Source organism: Ischnura elegans (assembly GCF_921293095.1).
Source record: "Ischnura elegans chromosome 13 unlocalized genomic scaffold, ioIscEleg1.1 SUPER_13_unloc_3, whole genome shotgun sequence".
In the NCBI taxonomy this organism is placed as follows: Eukaryota; Metazoa; Arthropoda; class Insecta; order Odonata; family Coenagrionidae; genus Ischnura; species Ischnura elegans.
Genome location: NW_025791659.1, coordinates 2,635,107 through 2,655,175, shown reverse-complemented (window position 1 = coordinate 2,655,175; position 20,069 = coordinate 2,635,107). Strand labels below are relative to the sequence as shown.

General features: G+C 37.9%; 1 protein-coding gene and 1 long non-coding RNA gene across 2 annotated transcripts in view; both read left to right on the top strand.

Moving 5' to 3' along the window:
* The window catches only part of LOC124172966, a 382,467-nt gene that overhangs the window by 83,178 nt on the left and 279,220 nt on the right, over positions 1–20,069 (top strand). The window lies entirely within an intron of this gene.
* On the top strand, positions 1,738–9,102 carry LOC124172790. The gene is made up of 3 exons (XR_006868270.1): positions 1,738–1,823; positions 2,770–2,889; positions 9,063–9,102. It is a non-coding gene; the product is annotated as an uncharacterized LOC124172790 (long non-coding RNA).

Sequence of the window (20,069 nt, the reverse complement as noted above, 5' to 3'; positions counted from 1 at the left end):
GTGAGAAACTTTTTCACCTAACTGTAGAGTTAAAGATTTAGTTCGTGATGTGTATTTATTTTGTATTTAATGGTTGACGTGATTAATAACTTATAATTGTGGTTGATTAATGAGGCTCTGTCCACCCTATGATAGAAATGTAGCTATTAGAATATCTTATGGGTGTGGTGTAAAAGGAAGGATGTTGTCCATTGCTAGCTGCAGTTTTTCCCCATCATTGTGGCAGATATTAAATACTGGAATAGTTTAAGTGTTCATCTTTTGAGGTAATGCATGAATGAAGCCATTTTTCAATGTATTCATTTGAGTGCAACTGCTGATCTGCCAGACCATGTAATATTGAATGCAACAAATAATAATCAGATGATTCAATGTCTGGGGAATTTGGTGGGTGCATTCAGCCTTTGCATTTGGGTGTTTCTAATTAGCTTTTAACGTTCTAGGCTGGTAATGTGAGTTTGAGCATATCATGCTGTGCAATTACTGATGAATCATTGGGAACACAATTTCCTTGCTTGACACTAAATTCCCAATGCATGCAATCCCTTGGAAATGGCTTGGTGGGCAACTCCAATTACAAAGCAGTCTCTTCTTGAGTATGGCATTGATCTTCATTGAGCAATGCCCCCAATTGATTTTCTCTGGAGGTTTTTGGCCTTTCTTCACATAGACAGTTGTCATCATTGAAATGATTGCATTTGAAGCAATGATACCAATTGTGTAATAGTGTTTCTGTAATAGCAGCATCTCAGTTAACTTTATGGTGCTCTTCTCTCAACACTAAGTATCTAATGCCGTGATGTATTCATCATGGTTGTTGAGCAGTTTGTTTACCTAATGTCTAAGCTTGAGTCATGCTTATTCTGGTAGTTCAAAATTGACCAACAATCAGTGCTATAGCCATCTATTGACAGGCAGTAGGAACTTTGTTTCGGGCATAATACGTAATTGCTGTGGGTTGGTTTTGCATGTTTTAAGGATAATAAAAATAGGGTAATTTAAAAAACCATTTCACGAAATAGTTTTGGAACAGAGGATGATTTTGAGGTCTGTTTTCTTTCTGCCTAAATATTAAACCCTGTATTCTCTTCCGGAGTTTATTTGGGTATTAACAAGAGGTAAGAGAACATAACAAATGCATTGAAAACATGCTCCACATGTTTTTTCCATGATTCTACCGTTGAGAAAAGAGTAAATAGTGAATTTGGCCTGTTAACAACTACTACTACAAAAGTGACAATTGCAGAAGCAAATGGAGTGCAAAAATAAGGATTTATTCATTTTGTTAACTGCAAAAAATTTCATCTTCAGTCTCTCATTTGATTTCTCATGATTTGAAAAAATGGAAAAATGATGCATCTTAATAATTTCCATTCTCTGTCATGTTTTTTGCTGTGAAAGGGCAGCTTCCATGGTCCCCAAGATATTTAGAAAAGACACTGTGTGAACTTGGAATATCAGGGATCTTCGTGTCAAATTTTTTTTAGTTGTTTGCTGAAGTTTTTCAGTATTCGATTAACAGGCATGCAGAGACCAGGCTATTTTTTATATAATAGCAGAGGCAATATGTGTAACATTCTTCTTCGTAACGCTTAGAGTATTCCATATATGAGTGTCTTAAAGAGATAAAGGTTTATCCGTTACTTTTTCTGCAGAGTTTTGAAGGAGGAGGGGCAGATGATGAAGAGTCGGAGCCTTGTGTGGAGACTAAGGACTGCATTCAAGATGCCATTGAAAACACTTCAGAGTTCGCATGCTCTGCCCAAATGACTGAAGTATACATTCCTGTGCCAGACTGCTTATTGCCTAGGGAGGATAAGTTGGTAAGTTATAATCTCATTCAGAGTGAACACAGTCTAATCACCTTCAGTTTTACAAATTTCTCAAGGGTGTGTCTGGTATAAATTTAAGAATTTTTGTGGGAAGTCACTGGCATAATGCAACCATCAGATGTTGTTCTTTCTAGTAGTGACACATGAGGCAGGAAGTGGAACCACACAAATATTTTTCATGCAAGTCAATAGCAGTTGTACAGCATTGATGATCTGTTGACAGAAGTTTTTCTTATCCTGTGGAATATACTTTTGTATAACTTTGTCAAATCTCTGTTCAAGCCATTAGGGGGTGTGTCTGTTATAAATTTAAGAATTTTTGTGGGAAGTCACTGCAATAATGCAACCTTCAGATGTTGTTCTATCTAGTAGTGACACATGAGGCAGGAAGTGGAACAACACAAATGTTTTTTCATGCAAGTCAATAGCAGTTGTACAGCATTGATGATCTGTTGACAGAAATTTTTCTTATCCTGTGGACTATACTTTTGTAAAGCCTTGTCAAATCTCTGTTCAAGCCATTAGTGGTGGCTATTACAAGGCTGTGTCTCATGATTGCCCTCTATTTGTTCAAGCCATCATCCTCCATTATTTCAACGGAGGAACCAGCATCAACTATTGTGGATCCTTTTTGTAAGCCTAGGTGAAGAAATGATGAAGACAATTCAATGTACAGTGGAACCTCGATGTATCATTCCCACTGTTGTGCCCTTACTGTAAGTGGCCAATACTCTCATTCTAACCATGTGATGTTGGTGGTGTAGCTTTCCCCTTACTAGTTGAGCGTTTATATGCTGGAGTTTGATCTGTGAGTAGTAAGAAACTCATGACTATTTTGGCCAGCTGGAGTGGTCTCACTTAAACGAGGAGTTTTCATTATCAAATAAGGTAATTGTTGTTCTTCCTTTATGTAGTGACGCCCATTATTCTCTTCTAGTTTCATGTGAAAGATGAGAGTGAAGACCCTCTGAGTGAAGGGAACTCTCCTGTGCCGCTCATGTCAGATCCAGCTGCAATAACAAGTGATGCCGTGGACCCATTGGCCACTGATGACCTGGTGAGTGTACTTTTGCCAAGTGTAATTTAATTTTTCTACGGCACAATGTCATACCTTTCTGCATAATTTATAATTGCTTCTCATCTGAAACGTATTGCATTTTGCCTTGCCTGTTCAGTCATGAACAACTACGGAAGAGCTTTCATGTTTGAATCATTTAAATTATATGTAAATAACAGATTTTTTGGATTTTGCCAAACTGACAGCTCAACTTTGCTCACTGAGCAAGTAAGCTCTCTGTCATCTCGGCACTAAGCAGTCATTTGTTATGTGATCATACAAACGCAGTTTCATTTCAGTTTACTATGGAGCGGAAGGGGGGATGTTAGGAATTGAGAGTTTAACTGAGTACTATATAATTAGGTGCACTGAAACAGATTGATCGTGACATCATGATGTAGCTGCTAGCTAGATTCCACTACATCACTCGCATTCCTTATGAGAGATTGATGTTCACAGGAATCTGATTGTTGAAGATTTGGATTTTGTGATGAAAATGAAGAGGAATTTACTGTGGGGACGAGGGATATGTTAGACCTTCTTTATCATTTTCGAATTGAGAGTTGGGCGTCAGTGATGCATGTCGATTGCCAAAAGATTAGTGATGTTAACACTTTCAACGCTGACCATGTAAAACTCAAAATCATCCCCCTGTGCCGCTTCCGTTTTTTTTCCTTCCTGTCAACTCTACAGCGGGATAGACATGTGATGCAGGTTGCACAGTGTGTGCTTTTTCCCAATGCCACCGTTTTCTTTCAATTTTTTGTGCGCGATGTGTCCAAAAAATACAAGGAAAATGAATTTTTAATGTTCTACTGGTATTGCCATTGATATTTTGCCACTGCCATAGGAAAATTTTGGTTTAGATGGTCATACACTCATGCCTTGTATAGCTCAATTTCGATATAGTGCAGATTTGTTACTCTAGGAAACATCATAATGCAGTGTAGTTAATCAAAAAACTTAATCGCTCTAATGATAACACGTGAACTTGCGCTCAGTACGTACAAAAGTGCTATCATTTTGCACATTTTAATGGTATTGCTTGCCTCAAATCATCTTTGTTTATATATTTATCGAAATCCATTGCTGTGTAATGTCCAAAAGCATTACTTGGCATTGGGTCTAGATAGTCGGCCTACCAAAGTTATTTATCTCCTCGCCTTAACAGAATGACAATAGTTAATTTAAATCATTAATTATGCGTGGAGCTAGTGTAAATGAGTTTTTTTTAAGCAATACGGTATGAGACGTAATTTTTGCCATCATAGGTTATCAGGCGATTGACTTCCAGGTAGAGGGTCTATGCTAAAGCCTTTGAGGTCATCGGTATTCACGCGGGAGAAATGGAGTTGTAGCCGAGTTGCATATGAATATTATCCACACATAAAGGGCCTGCTTTAGTCTCAAACACAATGGCATCATTCCCTCCCAGCAGTCGTTGGCCCTCTGTGTCACAGGAATACAGTGCTGCAGTAGGTGATTTTGATGGAGCCATACAGAGGGAAAACCAAGAGAACAATGGCCAAAAATAGGAATGCATGTAGAAAAATCAAGAAGTTATCAAGAAAAACCATAACCTAGAAGAGAAATTAATACAGGTAAATTGAAAGAGGTCAATTGCTTTGAAATGGAGATCATCAAAGAAATATTGCGTGGAAGTTTTAACTCACAATTATCTCTTATTGTTCTGCAGCTGTAAATTTTGAAGCCACTATTTATAAATATGTTCCATACTTAGAATCTGATGCATTGTTTCCTTACCTATGTATTTGTATTCTCAGCTTTGAGTAGGACATTCTGTTTTGTAGAATGCTCCCTGTGCCTTTACTATTCCAATGTCTATTTCTTTCTTGCTTCATCCATCACTGGTAGCTGGACTTCCTGTGGCTTATCAATGAACTGGTCACTCTGCTTTATGTAGCTTAGCATATCAGTCTGTCTGTAAGGTTATGAAACATTAAAATTGCATATTATTGAAGCCTTAGTAAGTAGTGTATTTATACTTGAAAGTGGTGATGTTATCATTATTTTTTTATATTTTATCACGGATGTATTCCTTTTCCACCTGAAACAACTTCACGTGTTTGGAAGCATTGTCTTAGGCTTTTTGAGAAAATAAGTTGCAAATGGTTCAGTTATTTCCATGAAAACTAATGATGTTCTACTTAAATTGCATTGCAAATATTTATTTAGTCCCTGGATGTAAAAATACCTCAAGAAAACCACTTATGAGTACGGATGGGAATTTTTGGTGGTTTCAGAGGGAGAAAAGCAGTACTTTGAAATTGGAAATCAGGTTGTTCAAATAGACGTTTCGGTTTTTTCTCAAAAACTGCAAGTTTAAATACATACTTAAATTAGTTTTTATTTCAAAACCTAGAAAAGGGTCAGTACCATAGTTTAACCAAATATATCTCGGTTATGTGACACGTCCCTTGTAGCTGTGTTATGACTGCAGACAATCACCTCAGTGGCGGAACCGGGAAAGTTGATCTAAGTTGCAAAGTAAGCTGTAATACCTGTCTGTAGTGAAATGGGGAATGTGATATGTATAAAAATTGCATGCTGTTTTGTGTGGTTAGTTAGCATTTATTCATTCTAATATGTCAATTTCAATCTAGATTACTTCTTTTACAAATTCCACTGGATCTAGAATAACATAGGTAACACTGCAGAGTCAAATCAAGCCACCAGGATAACTGAGAGTCATTGCCACTCAACATTTTGCATACTTACACTACATGATCTACTAGATTTTGTTTGTTTCAACCTTCAAAGTATACTTAAATGAAAAGTTCTAGATTCTCTTGAGCTAAATGATGATGCTCATCATCCAACACTCTAGTGTATGTAGGAAAGAACCATTCACAGTCGACATTTACACAAGAAATCCGAATCGATTTCATCACAGCTTCACTAAATGTTAGAAATGTTTGTGACATCCCTAGCAATACTGCTGTAATGTCTACCTTTAGCTTTCCACTTACAGTATTCTTCACAAAAGATTTCAGTTCTTTGTAACATCGCATTACACCAATATCATCCAGTTTGGAACACAAACTTATTCTCTTAATTTTCAGCTCAAGTTCTTCAGTGATAATCATTTGTACTATATCAGCTGGGTCAAATGCATTGATATACCTACAAAACTGTTTAAGGGGATCAATAGCCTTAAACTCCAGTAGCTTGGTTACAGCATGGGAAGCTGCACTGGACAGTACTGCACTCACTTTGCCCCTACTGACTGCCCTTCCACAGTCCTCTAGCAGTTTAATAATATTGCTCCCGTAACTCCCTCATACAATGAGTTCAAGTGCTTGCTGAATTTCCCTTAGCTGCCCATCTAGAATAGGTACAGCTGGCTGTGAGTGTCCTTCCAGAAATGTGATCATTTCAGCAATGTGTTTGCCATATTCTGTGATGAACATAGCCTGTATTTGGATTGCTTCCTAGTCTTCTTCTGAAATACTATGGAGAAAATCAACCCATCATTGTCACGTGTCATGTCCTCACTGTGCCTAAGCCCTACAATGACCTTTTTCCTGTGTTGCAAGATATGCCACAGATTCACACCAGGAGCTCCACCTGGTTAAAAATGGCTGAGGAAATAGTGGCACTTGATTTTAAGGGTAGGCTGTATTCAAATATGTTTTCTATAAAGGTGCTTCCTTTTTCATGTGTTTAGGAATGCCATCTTCACTTTGGATACTGCTTGTTGCAAAATATGCAGATGTTTCCCAAGAGAATACAGCACTAAATTAAGTTCATGGGCCCAGGACTGAATTATCAGAACATTGTCTGACAACAAGTCCTCCATTGTATGAAAACATTTTGTCATGTAGCGAGCAGAGTCGGTTACTAATGATGTTATATTATCGGGTGGTATTTCATACTTCTTCAGTGTGTCTAAAATTGCTCTTGAGCATGTTTTTGAATTAGCTGTTTCCCAAGTACACACGTCACCAACTACAATGTCCAATGCAGTATCAGGAAGTTCAACAATTTTTAGCTAGATCATAAAACATTTTCTTCTCTCTTGTCCATTATTTTATTGCAAAAAACTATCACCTACTTGTCCTTCAGTTGAGTCATCATGTTGACCTTTCATTGTATTTTAGATCAGGAATATATTTATCCCTTAGTTGACGAATGCAGGAAATTTCTCCAGCACCTGTAGCGAGGTAAAATTATTCACAGTGGTAAATAAAATGTTAGTTTTCCTATTACTATGGGAAGGATTAGAATGCCTTGACTTAATTTACAAAAAGCTGCTGTAATGGTATACTTGCCATCTACGAATTCATTCAAAAATAATTAACAGTAGCGGGTGTAACTTGGTGGAAATCCATAATCGCAGGAATAAAAGGATCAACAACTTTGCTATTTCCACATGGTAATTAATACAGACCGACCGTGATTTCGTTACAGCGACCTTGATAATTTTACGCTGCAACGAAACCATGGTCGGTCTCAATATATCACCATGTGGATATAAGAAAGTTGTTGATCCTTCTATTCCTGTCATTCAAAAATGACTTCATGTGCTCATTTTCCAATTTGTAGAGAAGAACGTCAGCTTTGAGAAAGTTTCATACTACCCACTTTCCAAAATGAGGAGCAATTTGGTTTTTCATGGCAGCAGTTTATGCAGATAGAGATTGATGTTTGTAACTTTAAAGAATTTCCATACTTACCAAATTTTGCAGCAGTTAGATGCTTCGAAGATTACCAATGTTTTTCAATCGAGTCTTTCCTTTCCCAAGCTACCTGACAATTGCAGAATTTGAACATAACCATACTTTTATCGATACAATAAAATCCATCTATTTGATACGGAAAAGTCCTGTCCCTTTTCATAATTTTTCTTTCGGCACTACAATAACTCGTCAAAATAACTAGAATGTCTGACACACCAGCAGCAATACTTAACAATGGACACTGGAAAAACAATTATTTGACAGATATAGCTTAAAGGTTGAGATCCAAACAACAGGTATTCAGGCACGTGCAGTCCATGGGTGCATTCATCAGGCTAGCGCCGGGCTAGCGGACGGTTCTACTCTGGATTTACCACTGAAATCTGATTTTAATGCTCACGGAGTGACAACAGTTCTAGGGGCATGCTTCAGATTCCTCTACTAATATAATATTCCATTCGTGATGTTGATAAGAAAAAATTGCATAAATTGCTCTTCTATTGTTCAACTCAGAGAGCAAATATACGGTTATTCCCTCTAGAGTAGGGATGGGAGATTGCCATATATTTTGCCATTGCTTCGTATTGCAGCAAATCGAAAACACACGATGCCATCCTCCCGGGATTGTATCGTAACATTAGTGATGCTCTTAGGAACTGAACTTGTCCACATACCTAAGGAATACTCGCACTTGTGACAATTTTAATCGAATTGAAATCATTCTGTTTAATGTAATGCTTTTTCCTGTGTTTGGAATTATAGTTTCAAAATTTTCCCCAAAAAAATTAAATTTCGTATTTTGGGACACAATTTGCGACATTTCGTGAGTTCATAAGTCATTTTCCCAGTCACTTTGGGGTATTTTGTAACGACTTACCTCTACCAGGACACTTTGTGTCTAAATCCGCAAAATTAATGATGGCGAAATTTTCCCATCCCTACTTATACAACCCTCTTTTTGTTAACTCAGAATGGCACTCTGTTATATCTTGTCTGAGTAAGTTTAATTTATGAGTCAAAAGGTTTGATGTCTCTAAGCTGAATTACAAACCAAAATGTACACTAAATTTATCCTCCATTATAGACCCTATTTATTTTCCATGAATGTACGTTACTACCTATGAGCTCTGGATTCTCATGCAAAGTTCTTTCGTAAAATAAGTTACAGTTACGAATAAGATTTTATCTGGAGTTCTGCATCTCCAGAAACGATTGGCCTGTGGATCATCAGGTGGCTTTTGCAGGAATTTTGCGATCAAAATAAGAAGTAATAGTTGTATAGTAAAGTGGTATTTTTTAAATATTATTATAAAGTCCTAACATTTATTACCTTAAGGTAGCTTGCAGGGTAGTATGACGACTATATCCATTTGAAACTAACTTTAATTTAATTCGTGTGATGAATTCTCAAAAGTTTTTTTTATTTTTTTGTATCTCAATCATTAATGATGATGATTGGGGTTTATGTTGCAGCCCAATACCTTAACTGCTTCCCAAAGTGGAAAGGTGGAAGCTCAGGGCAGGGGAGCCATGGTGGCAGACCTGGACTGGACGCTGGTTGGGGCAAAGGAGGAACCATTTCTTGAGGAGAATGCCCAGGTATGTGTGGAATTATTGCTATGCAATTTGATGAATTGTTGGAGGAGGTTGTGGGCAGAAATGTTAATCAGGGAAAATGCTAGGACATTTAGATTTTTACACTGCTTTAAAGGTAACCCATTTGATTGAAAGTTGCTAATTACTCAAATAAGTTTTCTTATCTTAACAAAGTTTTTTTTTATTTTCATGTTGTACTTGTATTGTAGTTTTCTTGCCTTATAAAATCCTGGGACGGATAAACTAAACCTTATTAGCCCTCCAGTGGGGACAGGGGGCTCCTTGGTGGCCCACAGTGTTTCGTGTGTTTGCTCTTTTTCACATGATGACATAAATTACCTGTGATTGTCAGAAGCTACCCATTATTTTGGTGTCAAATGCCTCACATAGATGCTTGTTTTTAACCTGCACATGGTTGGCGTTTAATAGCACACAAAAGGAAGTTGGCGTGTATTGGCCATGAGCTAACAGTGTTTGGCATGTTTATGCTACTTTTATTGGTACCTCAACGAGTAGCCTACTTGCTTGCCTTCATTGAAAGGGGGTGAGGTGCAAACGATCTAAAGCTCTAGCTTTACAAGTGGCCAAGCTCTACTTTTTTCCCTGTGGTGAGTAACACAGAGCCGTACTCCTGCAATGCAAGAGTGTGGATTCTCAGTGGTACTGTTTATTGGAAGTATAGTGACCCTTCTTCAAATTCCTTTCATCTTATTTAGGCTGAGGCACAAGTATTTACAGACATTGTAACCTATTTGATTCAAAGTTACTTATAACTGGAACAAGTACATATTCTTATCTGAAAGTAAGTCATATTTTCCTCTTTATTTTGTACTTAATTGTTGTAGTTTTCTTGCCTCATTTTTTTCTATGTTAAATCTTGGTACCGATGAAGAAAATATCAATATGATATTTATTATACTATAAACTATCCTGTGACCAATAAATCATGCCTCATGAAGATGTTTATTTTACAATATGAAATCCCAGCACTGATAATTCATTGCTCATTAAGAAAATCAGGTCTCACATTTCAATCAAACTCTGTAGTGTTGTAATTCATTGGGAGCTGTCCACAAATCTCCTCCCATATTAGGTTATATAACCAATGGTTTTAAAAGTGGAATGCAGTTCAACATTTATGTACCTAATATAATCCCATAGAAATGGTCTCCCTTCAAGTAGGAGTGGTAGCCCGTTGTTTATGTCCTCGGTTTGATGTTTACATGTAGCACTTTTCAAAATTTGTTTCTGCTTTTCATTTTACAAATGTCAGCTGTTCATCTTTATCTCCATGATTTTCACTGAAAATTTTACGAGGGGTGTTTTTAAAGTAAGTACCCTTTTGTCATAAAAAAACAACAAGTAAATTATTTTTTTCAAATTTTAATTGATTCACTTGTAAGGCCATACTTTACTCTACATTTCTACATAATTCCCATTATTATTGAGGCATTTATCGTATCTTGGGACCAGCTTTTGTATGCCATCATGAAAGAAGCTTGCCGCCTGACTAGAAAACCACTGCTTCACGGTCGTTTTCACTTCGTCATCATCGGAATAGTGCTGTCCTGCCATTAAGGGTGTGTTGCTAGTCGATTTTTTGACTTGCAGCGATGCAATAAATGCAGCAGCGTACTGTGCTACTGTACAAAAAATGCAATTCACTGTTCAAAACAAAAGGCGTGGCATGCTGAGTACATGTGTCGTTTTGCTCCATGATAATGCCCGTCCTCACACTGCCAATCAAACTCAACACCTTATCACTTCTTTTGGCTGGGAACAATTAAACCTCCCTCCATACAGTCCCGTTCTAGTGCCGAGCAAACATTTGTTTATGTACTTGAAGAAATATCTGGCGGATCAGCACCATTCCGATGATGATGAAGTGAAAATGACCATGAAGCAGTGATTGTCTAATCAGGCGGCAAGCGTGTGTAACCATGGCATACAAAAGCTGGTCCCAAGATACGATAAATGCCTCAATAGCATTGGGAATTATGTAGAAAAGTAAAGTATGGCCTTTCAAGTGAATAAATTATTTTTGAAAAAAAAATTACTTCTTGTTTTTTATGTCAAAATGGTAGTTACTTTAAAAACGCCCCTCGTAGTTTTCTATGTGGAAATCTTTTTCTGCAATGCAGTGTCAGATTTTATCCCATTTTTTCATTCAGATGCCTAGTTTCCATTATGTAATTTCAGTTTATTCATTGCTAAAGAAACCTTAATTATTACATGGTATCACATGAACTAAATTGCATCCATTGCAGAGCTATCTAATGAAGATAATATTACAATGCAGGCGGAACATAAATCAAAGACCGTTTACATGTTGAAAAAAATGGAATAATATTTAATTTCCTGAAGTTTTGAAAATATTTTTATTTTGTGAGGAAAAAATTTATGTGGAATTCCAAATTTTGATACGATGTGGTGCATAAAAAAATTTAAATCATCCTTTCAAAAAAATTCCTGAATCTCTTTTTGTGCATGATTAATATCTTGATGATTTCTTCCAGCATACTGTAAGTGAGGATGGGGACCCATTTGAGAGTTCAGCTACTGCCCATGAGTCTGCATTTGGTGAGTACTCTTACGGGTTGCAAATAACTCTATACTTGGAGGGATTGATGTTACTGTGGAGGATATACAAGTAAATGCTATTATTTAGCCAACTTTAACTGTGACTAGAGCAATTATTGAAAATTTGAGTGTCCCATAAGTCCACAATGGAAGCCATGGATGAGTGCTTTTAAGGGCCTCAAATAGTGGCGTACAAGTAAGGCTTAGGTCACTTTCACATGGCACGGTGCTGTTCTTTAATATAATCTAATGTCCCTACCGATGCCTTCATACCAGTCAAATCATGCGGTGTTCTCCACTGCGCCCATTTCTATCCGGCCAGGCACTGCAGCATCAACAGCGTCAACTGGTCATGAAACTCAGATCGCTTTCAGATGAGAAAACTCTGGATTTCCTTGTGCCATGCGGAGAATGAAGGAATGTGGAAAGTGGGCTCTTCCGAAATCGGCCTTATTGTGACTGATTCTGAAGGATGAAGAACCTGAATTCGTCATCCATCCATATTTCCTGTTGTCTTTATTTTAAGTGGTAATTGGATAGGGGAGAAGTTTTATATTTACGTACTTTTTTGTAGTCATTTGAATCGTTTTTAATGGTCTTCCCTAACAAAGTATTTTTGTTTCACTGAAATTGTTGGGTATGTAAATGAGCATTGGCTAAGAATTTTTTCTTTATTTTCTCTATTTGGCATTTTTGACAGCTAAAGAGTCATATTAAATGAATAAAAAGAATGCTGCCTTGCTTCAGCTAAGCTTGGAGACTAGTTTATTGAAAGAAAAAAATTTACTCGTAGTAGCCACTCACCTTTTTTCTAGAAATGCCGGTGAAAAGCGGTGTGAATCCTCAAAATCATACACCCAAAAAGCCAGAATGGAGCATTGAAAATTTAAACATGGAACTTGGTGAAATGAGGGCAAAAATTAGCATTGCTTTTGGACCATTTTGAATTCGCGGGAAAATTAGAGAAAATCTTTTAAATGAGTGCATTCCTATTCACACTTTTGTCCTTGGGATTAGCAATGGTGCTTTGTTAGGTTTTACTGACAACTTGGCAAGAAGCGTCCTTTGAGGAGAAAATATGGTTGACATAATATTAAATTTATAGGTATGCTCTAGAAATGAAATCAGTATGGCTAAGAAACAGCCGATTTATTGATATCAATCAAATAATTCTACAATCAATATGCATAATACCCTTGAAAGGCATGTGGTAGGGGGTGTTAGGACTTACGCTGTTCTTAAATAAAAAGGAGATGCTCTATGGGAATCAGGACAAGCGTTTATTAAAGTCCTTTACGGCTCGGGGGAAAAACGAATTCCCGTATCTACCCATTCTGCAAAACAACTCTTTTAATTTATCGCTTCTATCGGACCTGGAAATATAGTGGGGCTCTAGTATTTTGTCCTCCGTTTTGCTTTTAAAGAAATTCATTCTCAACTGTTCAAGAAATTTAAGCTTAGCATGCAGTCTTCGAGTCTCCAGTGGCTCCCAGTCCAATTCACATAACATCTGGGTAATGCTTTCTGTACAAAGATAGAAGTTTTTGACGAACCACACAGCCTTCCTTGGTATTTTTTCAGTTCGCTGATTAAGTATTTCTTTGCTGGATCCCATACGCTCGTTGCATCATCAAGGTGCGGTCGGATGAGCGCAAAATAGCACCTTTCTTTTACTTTCTCATCTGAAAATCTTCCCTCAATGCGCTTGACAAATCCTATTTTTTTCAGGGCTATACCGCAAGTATTTCTTATGTGTGTTCCCCACAGAAGGTTCAAGGTTATCGTAACTCCCAGGTACTTCACTTCGTATGTTGCCACTATGTTAACACCATCCACTGCATAAACATGGTCATAGTTGTAGGAATTCAGCAAGAAATGTGCCGTCATGCATTTGTTCAAATTAAGTTCAAGTCCCCTCTCTTGGCTCCATCAATGAACGTTGTTTCAGTCCAATGATAGAATGTCATGGAGTGGTCACTAATTTTGCGATAGATGACAGGGTTGTCAGCAAATAAACGTATTTTACTGCTAATGCGGGAGCAGAGTTCATCAATGTATATATAATGAACAACAGGGAAGAAAAATGTATTGTTCCCTTAACCAAAATAATTGCTGAAAGAGAAAGGTCTTTATACGTTGGTGCAAAAAAAAAGAAATAAGAGATGAATTCAGAGAGAAATTTTCCCTTGCAAAAGCAGAGCAGAGAATTCATCTCTCTTTAGTTCCCAGAAGAATTGACGATATTGTCATAGTGACCCAAAATAATAAATTAGTCCTTATTATTTCTAAAATACATCATGATTATGCCATTGATGCTGAAAGGGATAGCCAAAATAAATCTGATATGCTTACATCCTACAACAACTAAAATTGACGTTGATGTAGTGGACGTCCAATTCTGTGCAAAAACTATACTTCAGGACGTAATACAAGATGGCAGCCTTCGGTAATTTTTTAACTAATTATTGAAAATGTCTGCTTCCATTGCCCTTGGAATTTTAAAGGTTCATTAAATATCTTCTCAAGTTATTAGGAGTGGTTTTCTGCAGAAGAAAGCTTGGGAAATGATTAAACTGCATATAATGAAAAAGAGTGGAAATGCTACTATCCCAACACAAATAAGAGCTCAGGCTTGCGTGGCATACTTGGAATATCTGCCCCCAGTGCCGCTCCAAACCATAGCTTATCTCATGACAGTTGGGTATATTTCACTGAAGGGAGTTTCTTTTGTCTGTTTGTTCATTGCTTTTATCTTTAAATTTTTAATTACCTCTATGAAAACTAATCCAGGAAAAATTCGAAATAATTTTTCTAGATACTCATCTGCAGTACCACAAAATTAATTGTGATTGCCATTGTTAGGAACCTTTTTAATTTAGAAAATATTCACCAACCATTAAATATTCGATTTACAAGAAAAATATTTTCCCCTTTTAAAGGACCAATTCTAAAAGGGGTCTAATTTTATTCTTTTCCTGGAATTGGAAGCCATATGTGTGATGCGTATGTTTGTGCTTGATTATTTGTATACGTAGCATTTTAACCCATGATTTCGTCTTTTTTGTTCTACTACGCCCATGTTGCCCTCGTCATTTTTATGCTATGTGTTCTTTTCCCTTTCATATATTTTTATCGAGTCTCTAAGTTCAAGTCCAACTTGGGCAGCAACTGTACCACCTGTTTGTGCATTTTTTCATCCATTCCATGGATTTTAAATAGAAGATGTTGTAGTCTTAAATTTCATGTTTGACTGTGTTGGTTGCTATTTGAAATTTTCTTCTAGGGGTCCCGGCTGCCGAAGATTTGCCCGAGCAATCAACATCAACTTCATATCTGCTTGCAGAAGGAAATCTAAGGAATCATTCAATTGATGAATGCATTGGTCCCACAGATTTGGTGACACAAATTGATTCGAAGGATGGAACATCCCATGAAGAGATAGAGAAAAATCTGATAGATGAAGACTTGGGAAAATGTGGTGCTTCTGAATCTGATGAGATACCAAGTTGCTCAATTCCTGATGACAGACAATGTAATACCAAAGACATTGAATCACTTAAAAGCAGCAGAGGTGGAGCCGCAATGGCTGTTGTTGGGGAGAAAAGTGGTTGTGATGCACCAAATACCTCACATAACCTTAGGTTTATCAGAATAAGTAGAAATTACAGAAGTGGCTGTGAGACCATCATGGGAGGCAATGAGGAGATACTTAATTGCTTGATCGAAAATCCAGGGAGCAGTTACAGTTCAAACGAAGATTCATATAATTGTTTCAACTGCAGAGATGTGTTCAACAACAAAAAGGAGCTAATGAAACACATGAAAATTCATTTTGTTGCTCGTAAATTTGATGCTGCAGCAGAATCATCAATCGTAGATGTGTCTCTGGAAGCACTTCCATCGAGCGGACATAGAAGATCTTGCGAGCCTACCAACTCAAATGCTTTAAGTGGGCTGGATGGGAAAAGGCTAAAGCCTATGCGAAAAGAAAATGTTCTTATCAAGGAAACCAGTGGAGGAAAAGGGGACGAGAAAAATAGAAGGCGATTGTCGAGAAGTTTCACTGTAGGAGAGAAATCAACTACACAAACTTTATCTTCAAAGTCACCTAGCATTAGAAATCTACGCAATCACGTGGGTCCGAGAGAGGAAGAGAGACTATATTCATGCAGTGAAGGGACTAAATCCTTCACTCAGAAAAGAGACCTCACCGTTAACAAACTTACACACACAGGAGGGAAAACGTATTCTTGTAGCACTTGCTGCAAGTCTTTCACACAAAGAGGTCATCTCAACAGTCACGTGCTGACACACGCAAGAGAGAAGCCTTTTATATGTAAGGTCTGCAGCAAGTCCTTCTCTAGGAAAAACACTCTCTACGTGCACGTACGTACTCACACAGGAGAAAGGCCTTATTCATGCAACGTGTGTGAAAAGTCTTTCTCGGATAAGAGTAACTTACTTAGACATTTTCGTACTCACACTGGGTATAAACCGTTTTCCTGCGACGAGTGTGAAAAGTCTTTCTCGCATAAGTGCGACTTAGTTAGACATATTCGTGTTCACACGGGAGAGAGGCCTTTTTCATGCAACGAGTGTGAAAAGTCTTTCTCGGATAGGAGCAACTTAGTTACACATGTACGTACCCACACGGGGGATAAACCATATTCTTGTAGCATTTGCCGCCAGTGTTTCACTCAGAAGAGTATTCTCGACAGTCACATGCGAACACACACGGGAGAGAAGCCTTTTTCATGCAATGAGTGTGAAAAGTCTTTCGCTAGGAAAAGTCACCTCACCTCACACATTAAAAGACACTCGGGAGAGAAACCTTATTCTTGTAGCATTTGCTGCAAGCATTTCACAGAGAGATGTTCTCTTGACAGTCACATGCGTTTGCATATGGGGGAGAGAGGCATTAAATCATGACACGAGTGTGAAAATTCTTTCTCGAATAAGAACCACTTAGTGACACATTTTCGTATACACTCGAGAGAGAAGCCTTTGTCGTGCAGAATGTGCGAAAATTCTTTTTACAGAAGAGCCTCTTAGTACATTTGTGCAAAACAACGAGTTGCTTTATTTCTGCAACGTCTGCAGCAAGTCTGTCGCGCCATGATGCCACCTAGTAACCCATTCGTACACACACAGTAGATAAACGTTATCAATGAAACATTCGTTGAAAGTGTTTTGCGGTTACCTTTACAGATATTCATACATGCTCACACATATGAGCATAGTCCGCATCAAGTCCATAACTACAAGGAGCGGCCCTGACCACCACATGTGTAAACGTACAAATGTATTGTATTATTATTGAGTATTTTGCAATAAGTCTTTCACTGTTATTTTTAATCTCAACTTCCACATGCGCTCAAAAGTGAGATACTCTATCCATGTTGTGTGCTTTCCCTCAGAAAAATCACCTTTGCGCATGCAACATTTTCTCGCGTTCAGGATAATTCATATAAATCTTACACATGTTCTACTTAAACCTCATGCAAAGCTGCACTGAGGAGTCTAATGTTTAATTTTCGCCTGCATAACGAGAAGTGAATGATTGTATTGTGTCAATAGGGATGATGGGCCATCTACATGTTTCTATGAAATGCGTGCCAAGTAATGTGTTTTTGGGTTTTCGTAATGAATATTGAAAGAGAGTAGTTGCAGAAAAGGGCATGCCAAGGCTATCAGATTAGTATGAACCAGCCTGCACTACACATTTTTGATTAAAGACGTCCACAATATTCATTCCAATGTTTCTGGCTTTAAGTCTAGTCTTCATTGTCATATTCTAATTGGTTACGAATTTTCTTAGAATTAATCATGTGTTCTTTGAATATTCTTTGTTAAAATAATTATTATTGTGTCCACTATTTGTAAATTATGTGATATTAGTGCACAATAAAAGGCTTAGCAATAATGACTGAGTTTGTTAATTTAATGAATTCAGCATGTCATTTATTTTCATTGTTAAAAGATATGCAATTTTATTTCTACTTCTCTGTTTTCACTCGCGGCTGAGCGATTCGTCACGATTTGTCGGAATGCACCGTCAATAGGACAGCAAGGATAATCGTGGGCTATTAACCTTAGAACGGTGAAGTTGCGAGAAAAGGCAGCAAGGGAGGAGGAAGATGTACAAACATTGGCAGGTGAATGGGGATGATATCGGAGGGTGGGAGAGTAAGAAGAGGATGGGGAGTGGATACTAGGTGGCGCTGAGCGCACTTGCAGTGTTTGATAATGAGAAAATGATTCAGAGGACACGCCGGACGCAACCAATAGTAGTACTATGGAGTTTGTGAGCAAGGGATTCATCTAGGTACAAACTTTGGCCGCAATCCGTTCAGCTGTCTGGAAACACATAGCGGAGAGATAAACATGTATTAAAGATTACATATCAAAAAGATTAAGCGTATCCTGACATTATCTTATCGCCGAGGAATGCCATAAGTTCCTCCTACAAAGCTAGGTTGACATTTTTATATTTAGAATTTATGATACTTTGTATGCATATGTGATTCAAAAATTTATCTGTGAAAAATAAAGAAAAAGTCTAGTCGACTTTCACATTTCAATACCTTTTCAGAATGAAGAAATGCATCTTAGGTTAACTAGAGGACTCCCCTTTCTGCACTCATAAAGATTATATGATGTTACATTTGAGGGTAATATTGCATTATTGTCGCCTCCAGAGGTGCACTTGGGAGTTTATATTTATTTATTGCCAAGGAAAATATCTTTTTTATGGATAATTTCTATCAATATGCTTGCGTTCAATCATTAAATAAATTTTTAAATTTAATTTACTATGCTGAAATAAAATTTTTGGGTAAATATAAGAGCAGCCATTGTTAGATTAGCAACGAGAATTGACCCACGTGCATGGCACCCGATATATCGAACGGCTGTCAATTTTGGTAATATAGATAAAAAATAGTAAAGAACAACTTTAGGAAATATGAAAGAATAAGATCAAACTTAAGGACAAAAACGAGATGAAAGTCATCAATACATTAAGAAAAAAAACTTAAATAAAAATAATTGATACACACCTACAGAGAGCGCTTTCCGGATTATCCCTTCTTGGAGAGAGAGGAAGCTCCCTGCTCTCCACGGCGCATTCACGATGAAAACCATTCCAACGAATCCTTGCATTTCCTAGGAATTTATTTATCTTGCTGTTGTACATTACCCGGGAAAACTAATGTCAACGCATTGGTATCTATTTTTTATGCTTTTGGTGGCGGGTCTTCAGTTTCTGCGTATTTACCAAGGACATATTACATTCGTGGTCCGTCGTGAGGGGGTAGGGTGAGCAGTCCCAGAATATGAGGGTCCACCGCCTGCTAGACACACGCCCGGTTTCGATGGAAAAATATCTTCCCCGCTAATGTCCCGCACACAGTGGCAAAGAAATTTTGACGCTCCCCCAGTTAAAGGTTTACAGCCACCGACTGCGTCCGCCGGGGATGAATATGTTGTGTTGACATTTAGTCATAAAATGTAGCAGCGACATAAGCAAGTTTATATGTCGAATAAGCAGTCGTGGAGAAAAGGCAGCCGTGATTCGAGTAGATATGAGCCTATCCCTGGGCAAGATAGGCCAACTAAATAATACACAAAGCCTTAGCAAATGCAGTGATTTGGCGATGGGAGGCTTCTAAGTATGCCTCGCATCATCTGGAGAAGAAGGCAGCAGTTCATCTTCATATGAGTAAAGGGAGAGGCCACGGTGGTCAGTACAGCGACACTCAGTTCACTGCAGGCGTGAGAACATTTACGTAAACGGCTATAGTACTGCGATGAGGGAGGCAAGGGGAAACAACCACATAATTATCCCGAGGAGTCGCCGTCTCTCCAACGTTAAATTATCACTCACGATGGAATTCCCTAAGTCAAAACATTCCGGAGTCGAGTGCTCTTGCGGAGACTCGTGCATATGCCAAATATCACGAGCCTTGAAATGAAGAATGAAAGAACACCAAAGAGCTACCAAGAATAGATAATTTTGTTTATCCGCCATCGCCAAGCATGTATGGGGAAGACAAATGCACAACGTGTACTTCGATAACTCACCACCAAACAGAAGCAATAATTTCTCCGGCTAATTAAAGAGACTATAGAAATAGCCAAAACATCAAGCTTCAACAGGGAGGACAGCTACTCGCTCTCCAACGCCTCGAAGAAACTTCCCAAAATCAGCCAATTGCCATAGATTGCCGCATCTTACCATAATCAAGCCTTATATAAGAATGCAAAACATCTGCATCCGACATTTCAAACCTGAACACGCCTGCA